Source organism: Phyllobates terribilis, unplaced genomic scaffold, assembly GCF_046119375.1.
Source record: "Phyllobates terribilis strain yellow unplaced genomic scaffold, ASM4611937v1 Scaffold_1__5_contigs__length_1240528914, whole genome shotgun sequence".
Taxonomy (NCBI): Eukaryota; Metazoa; Chordata; class Amphibia; order Anura; family Dendrobatidae; genus Phyllobates; species Phyllobates terribilis.
Window position 1 is genome coordinate 479,468,127 of NW_027362761.1, and position 14,174 is coordinate 479,482,300.

The window sequence follows — 14,174 nt, forward strand, 5'->3', positions numbered from 1 at the left end:
TTTAATTTACTTTGCGACACAAACTCTTTGCATCACAATTCAAAATTGAGTAATTTCTACAATAAATGACATTTATGAATGTAACTTTTTTTTTCCCTTTAATTTCACTGTAGGTAGTGTACAAGTTGAAGAACCAACTCTAGACATAATGGAAAACACGGCCCATTCATATAAGACATTTTTCATAAATTTGTCTAGCAGAGCAGCCCAACTGGAGAGTGCTCATCTGCTACATGGTGTACAGGTGCATCTCACTAAATTTAGAATATCATCAAAAAGTTAATTTTATTTCAGTTCTTCAATACAAAAAGTGAAACTCGTATATTATATAGAGTCATTACAAACAGAGTGATCTATTTCAAGTGTTTATTTCTGTTAATATTGATGATTATGGCTTAAAGCCAATGAAAACACAAAAGTCATTATCTCAGTAAAATAAAATAATTAACAAAAAAACACCTGCAAAGGCTTCCTAAGCTTTTAAAAAGGTCTCTTAGTCTGTGTCAGTAGGCTCCACAATCATGGGGAAGACTGCTGACTTGACAGATGTCCAGAAGGCAGTCATTGGCACACTCCACAAGGTCCCAGAGTTCCAGTTTTCATTTGGAAATCAAGGTCCAAGAGTCTGGAGGAAGAGTGGAGAGGCCACAATCCAAGCTGCTTGAGGTCTAGTGTGAAGTTTAAAGCAATTAGTGACTGTTTGGGGAGCCATGTCATCTGCTGGTGTAGGTCCACTGTGTTTTATCAAGTCCAAAGTCAGCGCAGCCATCTACCAGGAAACTTTAGAGCGCTTCATGCTTCCCCCTGCCGATAAGCTTTTTGGAGATGGAAATGTAATTCTCCAGCAGGACTTGGCACCTGTCCACACTGCCAAAAGTACCAATACCTGGTTTAAAAACAACAGTATCACTGTGCTTGATTGGCCAGCAAATTCGCCTGACCTTAACCCCATAGATTCTCTATGGGGTATTGTCAAGAGGAAGATGAGAGACACCAGACCCAACAATGCAGACGAGCTGAAGGAAGGCTGCTATCAAAGCAACCTGGGCTTCCATTAGGGTATGTGCCCACGATGCGCAAATGAAGCGGAAATTTGCGCATCATTTCCGCATGTCCTTTTCCCGGAAAAACGCATGCGGAATTTGACATGCGTTTTTCGCGCGGAATTCGTGCGTTTTGCACATGCGGAATTGCCTTGCGTATTCTACTGCATTGTAGATGGCAATTCCGCATGCGTAAACGCACAAAGAATTGACATGCTGCGGAATTTTCCGCACATCAAAAACGCTGCGGAAAATTCCGCAGCATGGGCATTGCAATTGCGGAATGCCATAGGGGACCATGGGGGAAGGCTTACATGCGTAATTCATGCGTTTACGCTGCGGAAATTTCCGCACAAAATACGCATGAATTACGCATCGTGGGCACATACCCTAACACCTTAGCAGTGCCACAGGCTGATGGCCTCCATGCCATGCCGCATTGATGCAGTAATTGGTGCAAATAGAGCCCCGACCAAGTATTGAGTGCATTTACTGAACATACATTTCAGTAGGCCAACATTTTGGATTTTAAAAACATTTTTCAAGCTGTTATCAAGTATTCTAATTTACTGAGATAATGACTTTTGTGTTTTCATTGGCTGTAAACCATAATCATCAACATTAACAGAAATAAACACTTTAAATAGATCACTGTTTGTAATGACTCTATATAATGAGTTTCACTTTTTGTATTGAAGAACTGAAATAAATTATCTTTTTGATGATATTCTAATTTAGTGAGATGCACCTCTATATGCAGAGCGCAATTTTATAACTGGGACATTCAGTACAGTATTCTGCCATATGTAATTAATGGCCACCACTCTCCCCAACAAAGTTGACCTTAATGAGCTGTAGCCTGTAGACCGTGAACACAAGCAGGAGAAACAGTGAATGTCTGCTTCAAATCTTGTCTCTATATTTAAGTTATATAGGTGCTGTCTAAATGACAAATAAATAGTATGCCAGATATGCTGTAAATATGAAAATATACAGGAGCATGTAAAAGTTTGGGCTCCTCTGTTCAAAATTACGGTTATTGTGAACAATTAAGCAAGTTGAATATTAAATGATCTCTAAAAGGCCTACAATTAAAGATGACACCTTTCCTTTTTATTTTAGGCAATAAAATATATATATTTTCATCTTTTACATTTTTAAAAATTACAAAAAGGAAAATGGGCTGATGCAAAAGTTTGGGCACCCTGCATGGTTAGTACCTAGTAGCGTCCCCTTTTGCAAGTATCACAGCTTGTAAACTTTTTTTTTTTTAGCCAGACTAGTGTCTTTCAATTTTTGTTTGAAGGATTTTTATCCATTCTTCCTTGGAAAAGTCTTCACGTTCTGTGAGATTCCTGGGTCATCTTGCATGCACTGCTATGTTTAGGTCTACCCACAGATTTTCAATGATGTTCAGATCAGGGGACTGTGAGGACATTTTAAAACCTTCAGCTTGCGCCTTTTGTGGAGAATGAAAAGGAGAAAAGTTAAAAAACAGTTGTAATACTTAGCACTGTTTCCATAAGGGAATACCTTCACCGATCTCAGTGTCTGGTACAGTTGTTCTGCCTACTACTCAAGTGGAGCTCCCATTATCATGGATACAGATGAACAGTCTATGTCCGTGTTTAGGAGAACAACAGTATATTTATGAGAGAGCCACTTCCAGCTGTTCGGTCAAGGGTGCATCTGGAGCCACTCCGCCGCCTCTGCAGGAGTTGACAGAAATATAAAGGAATTCTCATGAACAATACGCAGACAAGCAGGGTAGATCAAGGAATAGACAATATTCCGGTCTCTAAGTTTCTTCTTTATATCCATGAATTGAGCACACTGTTTTTGTAAATCAACTGAAAAGTCTGGGAAAATTGAAATTGTGGCATTATTATACTTAGGAGGGTTTTTCTCCTTCCCCCACGACGGCACCACGGAGAGAGGAGATCCGCCCTTCAAGGAAAGGAAACCTACAGATAAAAAGGCGGTACCTCTCTCCCGCATCAGTTGGTTTCCTGTCCTTGACGGGATCCTACAGTTCCAGAGGAGGCATACCTGCAGGGTGCCTGAAGATGGACGTCGTGGGATGCCAGGCCCGGCCAGTCCGATCCAGGCAGCGGGGATCCCCCTGCCTCAGCTGGTGCAGTGTCCTGATGTGCCACCGCTGGGGTCAGTGGGCCTTTAGGGTGTGCGGAGGGGGGGGTCCAGTGGAAGAGGACAGGGCCTGTCGAGGCCCGCCGAGGTGCTGTGTTGAACCTTCCTGGTTGCGGCAGGTGGGAGTGCAAGCGCGGGCGTCCTCCCGCAGGTGCGGGGAAGAGGGGGCGCCTGGACACCAAGGGCACTATGGGAGGGAGGAGCTGCTCATCTCCCAGTGACTTAAAAGACAGCGGAGGACGCCAGGAGCTGCTTATCAAAGCTCTGGCGCGCTGTCAGTAAAAAAAAAAAAAAAAAGAGGAAAAATTAATTGTATATATTTGCAAATTAATTATACGCTATAGGGAAAAAGAAGGAAAGTATGAGTGACCAAGAGCTGCCTGAGGAGCATGAGCTGCATCCTCAGTTGCCACCGCCAACCCAACGAAAGAAGGTGCCAGAAGAAACGGGGCACCAGGACCGTAACAGGCGGGCGCTCCGGCAGATCGTCGCAGCGCAGCAAGGACCCCACCTCAGCATCCTCCAGGAGGAATCCATCTACAAAAATGGCTCCACCTCCTGAACCGGACCCCGCTCTTCTATCTGGTTGGTAAGTGAGCTTAGTAAAAGTCCATCTTGTAACTAGGGGCCCTCGCTCTCTCTCTCTTTTTGTCTCTTATAGGGAAAAAAGAGCACAGGGAAAACAAAGAATAGGACCTGTGCACTATGCACGGAAGCCTTACCCACTACTTGGGATAAGAGACTCTGCAGCTCCTGCATTGAGCAAACTACATGCGAGGGAACCCCAAGATTTGCCTCTGAACTTAGAGACCTAATTAAATCGCAGGTCGAAAACACCATTAAATCTTTTCAGTGGGGTAAAAGGTTAAGGAAAACTAAAACATATCCCCCAAGTCCAGATCTAGCAGTTCTGAGGATGGCGGAGATTCGGACACTTCCACCTCTTCCTCCTCCTCTTCCTCGTCTACAGATAGAGGAGGACGGAGCTGCTTCCCTATCGAGGAAACAGACAGCCTTATTAAGGCAGTCTGGTCTACCATGGGGTTAGCAGATCCCCGGCCCAAAAAATCTATCCAAGACGTAATGTTCAGTGGTCTAGAGTAAAAATAGAGGAGATCTTTTCCACTAAATGAACATGTTCACTCTCTAATTAAGAGAGTGGAAAAGACCGGAGAGGAAGGGCTTCCTTTCCCCTAAGCGAAAGTACCCGTTTGAGGATCCTGCATGTTCCTTTTGGGAGAAAGCGCCAAAACTGGATGTCGCCATAGCTAGAGCCTCAAAGAAATACTCCCAATTTGAGGACATGGGCGTCTTAAAAGACGCCATGGATAAAAAGGCAGACACCTTCCTAAAGGGTTCCTGGGAAGCCGCTGGGGGGTTTAACACCTGCAGTAGCTGCCACATGTACAGCCAGATCATTAATGGCCTGGCTGGATCAGCTTGACACACAACTGAGGCAGAAAACATCTAGAGGCACAATTCTTGAAACTATCCCGATAATGAAAGGGGCAGCGGCCTTCCTAGCTGACGCTTCAGCGGATTCCGTCAGATTAGGTGCTAGAGCGGCAGGGTTTGCTAACGCGGCTAGACGAGCTCTCTGGCTCAAATGTTGGCCCAGGGATCTACAGACTAAATCTAGATTGTGCTCCATCCCCTGTGAGGGGGAGTTTCTATTTGGGCCCGCCCTTGATGACATCTTGGATAAAGCAGGGGACAATAAGAAGCGGTTCCCGATCCTGTCTAACACTGCTTACAGGAAACCTTTTCAGAGTAAAAAGTTTATCCGTAGAAAACCACCTAAAGAGCAGCATAGGTGGGAAGACAGGAAAAGGAAGACCAAAGGGTTCCTATTTAATAGACCCTCCAATGATAGCAGAAAGCCCCCCCAATGAACATTTGCCCCGGGTGGGGGGAAGGCTAGCAGGCTTTCTCCCGGCCTGGGAGCTAATATCCAACAGCTCATGGATTCTGAGCCTAATACAATCGGACCTGAAACTCCAGTTCCTCAAATTCCCTCAGCAAAACTTTGTCATGACCCCCGAAAGGTCCTCAAACGAGGAGCAACTGGCCTTGGAGCAGGAAATCCGGTGACTGGTAGGGAAGGCAGCCCTTCAGGATGTCCCGGGGGGGAGGAAGGCATGGGCTTCTATTCGCTATTATTCCTGAGAAAAAAAACAGATGGGACGTACAGGACGATTGTGAATCTAAAAAGCTGAACAAACTTTTGAAGGTGGAAGCCTTCAAGATGGAAACCATAAAATCATCAGTAAAGATGTTGTTTCCCGATTGTTTCATGGCCGTCCTGGATTTAAAAGACGCTTATTATCACGTCCCGATACACAAAGACTACCGGAAATTCCTCAGAGTAGCAGTTCCTATGGGTGTAGTGGTCAAACACTATCAATATACGGCCCTCCCATTTGGCATCGCCATAGCCCCAAGGGTCTTCACCAAAGTTGTTGCACAGGTGATGGCTCATCTAAGGGAACAGAACACTCTGGTCGTCCCATAACTAGACGACTTCCTGGTAATAGGCAGCTCCTTCCTAGACTGCAAATCCCATCTGGAGAAGGTCATGGATTCCTTGACTCGCTTAGGTTGGCTTTTGAATCTGGAAAAGTCCAAAACAGAACCATGCCAAATACAGGAATACCTAGGCATCGTGCTGGATTCAAAAAGACAGGAGTGTTGTCTCCCCTCAGGGAAAATCCACAAAATCATAGGCCAGATATCACGGGCAAAGTCCCACCCGTCTATGTCCCTTCGGAAAGCCATGTCCCTTCTAGGCTCCCTGACAGCATGTTTTCCGGCCGTCCAATAGGCTCAAATACATACCAGAACCCTGCAGTATGAAATCCTAGAGGCAGAAAAATCCCTAAAAGGGCATTTAGAAGGGCAGTTAACGCTATCTGCAGTAACCACACTTTCCCTAGAGTGGTGGGGGGAACATAAACAATCTAGCCCGGGGGATTCCTTGGACAATCCCGACACCGCAAATCCTGACCACAGATGCAAGTCCCGGGGGCTGGGGGCTCACCTCAACAACCTGGAAGCTCAGGGGGTCTGGACAGAATTCCTAAAGCTAGTTTCATCAAACATGAAGGAGCTCCTAGCAGTAGAGCGGGCACTCCGGGAGTTCATGCACACACTACAGGGACACCACGTGAGGGTCTTTTCAGACAACCGAGTAGTAGTGGCGTACCTAAACCATCAGGGGGGGTACACGGTCCCATTCTCTAATGCAGGTGGCAGAGGTCATCTTTCGCTTAGCCGAAAGAAACTTACAATCCCTATCAGCCCTACACATAAAAGGGATAGAAAATCGCACCGCAGACTTTGAGTCAGACACAGCTAAAGCAGGGCGAATGGGAGTTAAGTCAGTCAGTCTTTCAGGAGATTGTACAAATGGGGGGTCGTCCCTCCATAGATCTGTTCGCCAACAAACGGAACAAGAAAACACTCTTTTTGCTCCCTAGACCCCAAAGGGAGCCCCATAGCCGTGGATGCCTTCACGATCCCGCTTTTCCTCCGACCGCTCTGATTCCAGCTGTTCTGAGGAAAATCGGGGAAGAGAAAGCGAGGGTAATTTTGATAGCCCCCTTTTGGCCAAAGAGGGCATGGTTTTCATGGCTGAGGAGGTTATCAATCTCCGATCCATGGGTTCTTCCGGAGCTTCCGGACCTTCTTTCTCAGGGTCCGGTTCTCCATCCTCGGGCTTCAAGCTTACACTTGACAGCCTGGAATTTGAGAGGGCTCTTCTGAAGGACAAAGGTTTCTCCCCAAATCTTATCACAACATTACTTCAAAGTAGAAAACCAGTGACCACCAAACTGTACGGGAAAACCTGGAAGAAATTCCTTTCAGTCTCAGGTTCCAGGTTGGGTGGGAAGGTTCCATTGACAGCTATCCTGGAATTTTTACAGAGGCGTTTGGAGCAGGGCCTGGCCACAAGTACCTTAAAAGTTCAAGTTGCGGCCCTGGGAGCACTCTACAATTTTGACCTAGCTAGGGATAGATGGGTATCTAGGTTTATTAAAGCATCAGCTAGATCCCGGCCCATACCATCCCGAAATACTACACCCTGGGATTTAAACTTGGTCCTTTCAGCTTTAACGGAAGCCCCCTTTGAACCTCTGTCAGAAGCATCCCTAAAAATTCTGTCCCTAAAAACAGCACTCTCGGTAGCTCTCACATCCGCACGTAGGGTTAGTGATATTCAGGCCCTTTCGGCAGGCCCCCCCTTCACTCAAATCTTGGAGGATAGGGTTACTCTGAAAACCGACCCTGCCTAGCTACCAAAAGTGGCGTCAAGATTTCACAGGTCCCAGGAAATTACCCTCCCTTCTTTCTGTCCTAACCCTAGGAACACGAAAGAGAAGGTCTTGCATACACTAGACGTCAGAAGGTGCCTAATCCGATACCTAGAGGCGACACAAGGGTGTAAGCAGGATAGTTCTCTTTGTCTGCATTCAGGGCCCTCGTAAGGGGAAGAAAGCTTCTAAGGGCATGCTGGCCAGATGGATAAGGGAGGCCATCACGCTATCGTACTCCTCACGTGGGGAAGCTGCCCCGGAGAAACTGAAGGCCCACTCAACAAGAGCGGTGGCAGCCTCCTGGGCAGAGAAGGCTGGTGCTACGATAGAGCAGATATGTAGAGCGGCAACCTGGTCTTCTCCCTCTACCTTCTTCAATCACTACCGGCTAGACTTAACCTTTTCTTCAGACCTTAGTTTCGGGAGAAGGGTTCTGGAAGCTGTGGTCCCCCCCCCCCCCCCCCAATGAGTCACTTCTCTGTAATTCTCTCCGTGGTGCCGTCATGGGGGAAGGAGAAAGACGTAGTTACTTACCGGTAACGGGATTTCTCAGAGCCCATGACGGCACCCGTACATTCCCTCCCTTCACGTGTGGGTGCCCACACTTATTAGTTACTTGTTGTAGGCACGTGGTGTCTCTGACGAGGTCTTAATTTGTAAAATTTTGTGTTACTAACCTGGTGGTCCTCTCATGCTCTGTAAACAACTGATGCGGGAGAGAGGCACCGCCCTTTTATCTGTAGGTTTCCTGTCCTTGAAGGGCGGATCCCCTCTCTGCGTGGTGCCGTCATGAGCTCTGAGAAATCCCGTTACCGGTAAGTAACTACGTCTTTTTGTCTGATCAGACCGAGAATAGCGTCTCTATCCCAGCTATTTACTACACATGGCAAAAAGGGACATGGCGAGGGGGGGGCACCCGGAGGAAGGGATCTCGTCGAGACTCTATGTGCCCTTTCCACTGCGAATGATCAAGAGCACTCATTCTTCAAGGTGGATTTGAGTCATTTTTCCAGGAAATGCTCAGGTTGTCCTTCCGAGCTTTCAGGCAGGCCAATAATGTATATGTTGTTACGGCGTGACCTGTTTTCCAAGTCATCCGCCTTTTGACGCCAGGCATTTACGGAACTCACCATTTCAGTGAGCTTTACAGACAATGGTGTCCGTTCATCTTCCAGACAAGATACCTTGGCCTCCCTTTTAGCAATCTGAATTCTCATGGTCTGCAAGTCCCACCTCCGCGTGTACCTCCTCTATCTTCCCCGTCAGGGAGGCCTTACAGGCAGAGAGAGCCTGCAAGAGTTCATCAGAAACTTCTCTCAAAGTCAGATCCTCCTGATCTTTTCCCTCCTCACTCATTGAGGGCTGCGCCTTTAATTATTAAGGCATTATTTCCCCTTAAGGTATGGGGAGCTCCAGACTGATCATGCCTGGCAAATTCTTTGAGTTAATCAGCCATATTTGAGCTTTTTCCATGGCTTATTGTTTCCAACAACGAGGGATTAAGTATAGTTACCGACGTACAGTATATACTCTGGTAGATACTTCTTTTCATGTTAATGTTTGCACAATATTAAGGATTATGCTTATTTATAATTGGACAATGTTCAGATTGCAATACAAGGAAATTCAGGTCTTTTGTTTCTTGTTTATCCTCCCATGCAATTTGCAGTATTTTATATACACTGCTCAAAAAAATAAAGGGAACACTCAAATATCACATCCTAGATCTGAAGGAATGAAATATTCTCATTGAATACTTTGTTCTGTACGAAGTTGAATATGCTGACAACAAAGTCACACAAAAATCATCAATGGAAATCAAATTTATTAACCAATGGAGGCCAGGATTTGGAGTCACTCCCAAAATTAAAGTGAAAAAACACACTACAGGCTGATCCAACTTTGATGTAATGTCCTTAAAACAAGTCAAAATGAGGCTCAGTATTGTGTGTGTGACCTCCACATGCCTGTATGACCTCCCTACAACGCCGGGGCATGCTCTTGATGAGGTTGCGGATGGTCTCCTGTGGGATCTCCTCCCAGACCTGGACTAAAGCATCCGCCAACTCCTGGACAGTCTGTGTTGCAACGTGACGTTGGTGGATGGAGCGAGACATGATGTCCCAGATGGAGGGGGCCGTAGGAGGGCCACAACCCAGCATCAGGACCACTACTTCTGCCTTTGTGCAAGGAGGAACAGGAGGAGCACTGCCTGAGCCCTCCAAAATGAACTCCAGCAGGCCTCAAATGTGCATGTGTCTGCACAAACGGTTAGAAACCAACTCCATGAGGGTGGTATGAGGGCTCGACGTCCACAATGGGGGTTGAGCTCACAGCCCAACACCGTGCAGGACGCTTGGCATTTGCCACAGAACACCAGGATTGGCAAAGTCGCCACTGGCGCCCTATGCTCTTCACAGATGAAGGCAGGAACATACTAAGCACATGTGATAGACGTCACAGAGTCTGGAGGCGCCATGGAGAGCGATCTGCCTGCAACATCCTTCAGCATGACCGGTTTGGCAGTGGGTCAGTAATGGTGTGGGGTGGCATTTCTTTGGAGGGCCGCACAGCCCTCCATGTGCTCGCCAGAGGTAGCCTGACTGCCATTAGGTACCGAGATGAGATCATCACACCCCTTGTGAGACCATATGCTGGTGCGGTTGGCCCTGGGTTCCTCCTAATGCAGGACAATGCCAGATCTCATGTGGCTGGAGTGTGTCAGCAGTTCCTACAAGATGAAGGCATTGAAGCTATGGACTGGCCAGCCCATTCCCCAGACCTGAATGCGATTGAGCACATCTGGGACATCATGTCTCGCTCCATCCACCAACGTCACGTTGCTCCACAGACTGTCCAGGAGTTGGCGGATGCTTTAGTCCAGGTCTGGGAGGAGATCCCACAGGAGACCATCCGCAACCTCATCAGGAGCATGCCCAGGCATTGTAGGGAGGTCATACAGGCACGTGGAGGCCACACACAATACTGAGCCTCATTTTGACTTGTTTTAAGGACATTACATCAAAGTTGGATCAGCATGTAGTGTGTTTTTCCACTTTAATTTTGGGGGTGACTCCAAATCCAGGCCTCCATTGGTTAATAAATTTGATTTCCATTGATGATTTTTGTGTGATTTTGTTGTCAGCACATTCAACTTTGTACAGAACCAAGTATTCAATGAAAATATTTCATTCATTCAGATCTAGGATGTGTTATTTGAGTGTTCCCTCAATTTTTTTGAGGAGTGTATATAGCGATAAAAAGGATGACATATAACCAATGGGGGGGAGGGGTTTTCCCCAAATAATAGTATTCAATCTCCAGATATTCAGCAATAAATGTCTTTAGCTGTGTAATTATTATAAAACATATACTGCAGTTGATGTGTTCCCGGGATAATTTCCCCTTTTAATTTCTCTAATGTAGCTGCACTGTGGATGGCCTTACACAGTGAGGAGGAGAGATGAGAAGCCATGGGGCCTTGTATTAACTCAGCAAGTGCCTGATGCATACAGCTCTTGGAATGGGCAGCATGTATCAGCTGACAGGCTCACTTTAATATCTCTAGCAAGCAGTTGCCTTGGAAATTGATGACTAATATCCTCCCAGATGTGCTCAATGAGAGACAAGTCCAAAGATGTTGCAGACTATGGTAGCATCTTTAGGCCGCACAAGCTGCTCACAGTAGTATGAACGACCTTATGTTTTGTTGAAAAACAGCTCCTGGAACACTTTGAAGAAACTGCCGTACCACTCGTTCCACCACCAAATCAATGTAACACCAAGGTATTTGTGTACTTGAAATTAAGGCTACAGGGAACCCGCTACCGTACACTATGCCACCCCATGCCATAATACTGGGAGTACGACTGGTGTGACATTCTCGAATGAGGGTGTTTCATTGACCACACAACATCGATATCAAAGTTTGGTACAGATGAAAACTTAACTGGAGGTGGAATGGAGGTCAATCCGCTTTAGTGTTGAGTCCCACTTTTGTGTTAGACTGAGATTGATCTGGAGACCAGACAACATGGGTGACGTGATGAAGTGGCCTTCCCAAGTGAATGTCACACCAGTCCAACTCCTGAAATTATTGTGTGATTTGGCATAATATCCTATAGCTAGACCCCTCTAGTTTTCATTCCAGGTACGCTAACAGCGCAGTGCTACATTAAATTGGTAGTGGAAACGGTAGTACGCCCATTTTTCTAAAAGTGTTCCAAGAGCCGTTTTTCAACACTACTTTATCAGGCCGAATGTTGCTTGTGCTACTGTGAGCAGCCTGCGTGGCTTAAATGCGCTACCATGACCTGCCACGGGCTGAGTTATATACATCACATAGGAGACACAGACTGCTCTATATAGATCACATAGGACCCTAAACACACAGCCAGGGCAACTAAGCAGTGGCTCCGTAAGAAGCATTTCAAGGTTGTGGAGTAGCCTAGCCAGTCTCCAGACCTGAACCTAATAGAAAATCTTTGGAGGGAGCTGAAACTCAATTTTGCCCAGCGACAGCCCCGAAACCTGAAAGATCTGGAGAAGATCTGTATGGAGGAGTGGGCCACAATCCCTGCTGCAGTGTGTGCAAACTTGGTCAAGAACTACAGCAAACGTTTGACCTCTATAATTCCAAACAAAGGTTTCTGTACCAATTATTAAGTTCGGTTTTTCTATTGTATCAAATACTTATTTCATGCAATAAAATGCAAATTAATTATGTAAAAATCATACAATGTGATTGTCTCGATTTTTTTTTTAATATTTTGTCTCTCACAGGTGAAGTGTACCTACGTTAAAAATTACAGACCTCTCCACTCTTTGTAGGTGAGAAAACTTGCAAAATCGGCAGTGTATCAAATACTTATCTTCCCCACTGTATCACATGTGTGACGCTGGTGACCAGTATCTATACATCACATAGGAGACCTTTGGGGCTGGTGTATGAACATCATGTAGGAGAGACTGTGATTGGTGTATTCAAATCACATAGGAGACACATATATACATCAGTTCCTGTGTCTCCTATGTGCTGTGTATACACCAGTCCCTGTCCTAGGAGACACTAGGGCTGGTGTACATACATCACAAATGATACACAAGCTGCTACATTCATTATATAGGAGATACTGCAACTGCTTCCTTCATCATCTGGACAGGAGCATAGAGCGCTAACTCCACCCACAATGAAAGTTTTGGCACTGGTCATCACCAGGATGTAATCATTTGCTGTGCGTGCCACAACGAATGCTGCGTGCGCATGCTTACGGTCCAGGGGGAAATTAAAGGGCTGACCAGCAAAACCGGGCCGAATCTGCCTGGGGGCGTGATGAAATGACATTACTGCTTGTAAACAACCTGCTGGCCAGAAGTTCCTCATCCCTGCTGTAAAGGGGAAAAAAATAATTTTTACCACAAAAATGTTAAGCCACAGATTTATTTTTTTTTTACAAGGGGTAATAGGTACAAATTGACCATATAATTTGTTACACACTTACTCCAAAATGTGGCAATACCCCATATGTGGCTCTACAGTACTGGTTAACCACTCCATATAGCTCGGGAGGGAAAGAGCGCTATTTGACTTTTGGAGCTCCAATTTTCCTAGAATAGTTTGCGGACTCCATTTGCGGAGCCTCTGAGGTGCCAGAACAACAGAAATCCCCACAAGTGACCACATATTAGAAATCACCCTTGGGAATTTATCTAGCGGAGCAGAGCCTTTTTTGACCACACACATGTATTCCAAAAATAAGGTGAGTGTTGTAGAGTAAAAATTGGAAATATACCAGCTTAGTGCCCAATACATTGTACCCAGCTTGTGCTTCTGTAAATTACTTGATTTATTGGTTGGTTTACTTTACACTAATGTTCTAACTTGGTTTTCCCATAATTGAATTAAAATGTACCATAATTTGTACTACATTGCTTACACCAAGAAAGCAGAAGCAATATCAACAGTAGTGCAACGCACCTAAAATATAATACGCTTAAGAATTTTATCTGACCAATACCTCCTAAATTATTTCTGCCTTCTCTATAAATATCTCCTGTTCTGTTCCCGAACTGAATACAATTGTCACTTAGTTTTAAACATTTTGCAACGTGACAAGTTGCTTAGTTACTCCTGGCACAATATATTAATATAGTAACAATGTCTTGCGTCGGGGAATAAAGACACGTGTCCATCAGCTCCCAAGTATAATTCTGAGCTGTATATTGGTGTGACATTTACCAATGTCTCATAAACCTGTACATCATAAGGTGGAACTATTGAAATAACAGGAATACTAGAAAAGGAAAACCAGAATTCTCACATGAATTCCTGCTCATGATCGCTGATTCCAGTGCTGTGACTTCTAGCTTTTTACATAAAATATCTGCTGGAATTTGCCTCTGAATTGGGAGACAGCAAATTGCTACTTGCACCACATGCTGGGAAAGTGGCCATGTGTAGTCAGAATGGTGAATATGTTCGATCTCATTGAAGGTGGATTTTACATTTTGATAACTGCTACAATTGGTCAAAGGCTATAGCCCCTTAGGCATGAAGGAAATCCATTGTTGCTCACCTAGCCAGATTGCTCAAAGTAAGATCTGTTTCACACACTATGACCACATCCTGGGGATCTATGATACATACTATCAGTTCTGGTTGTTGGACAGT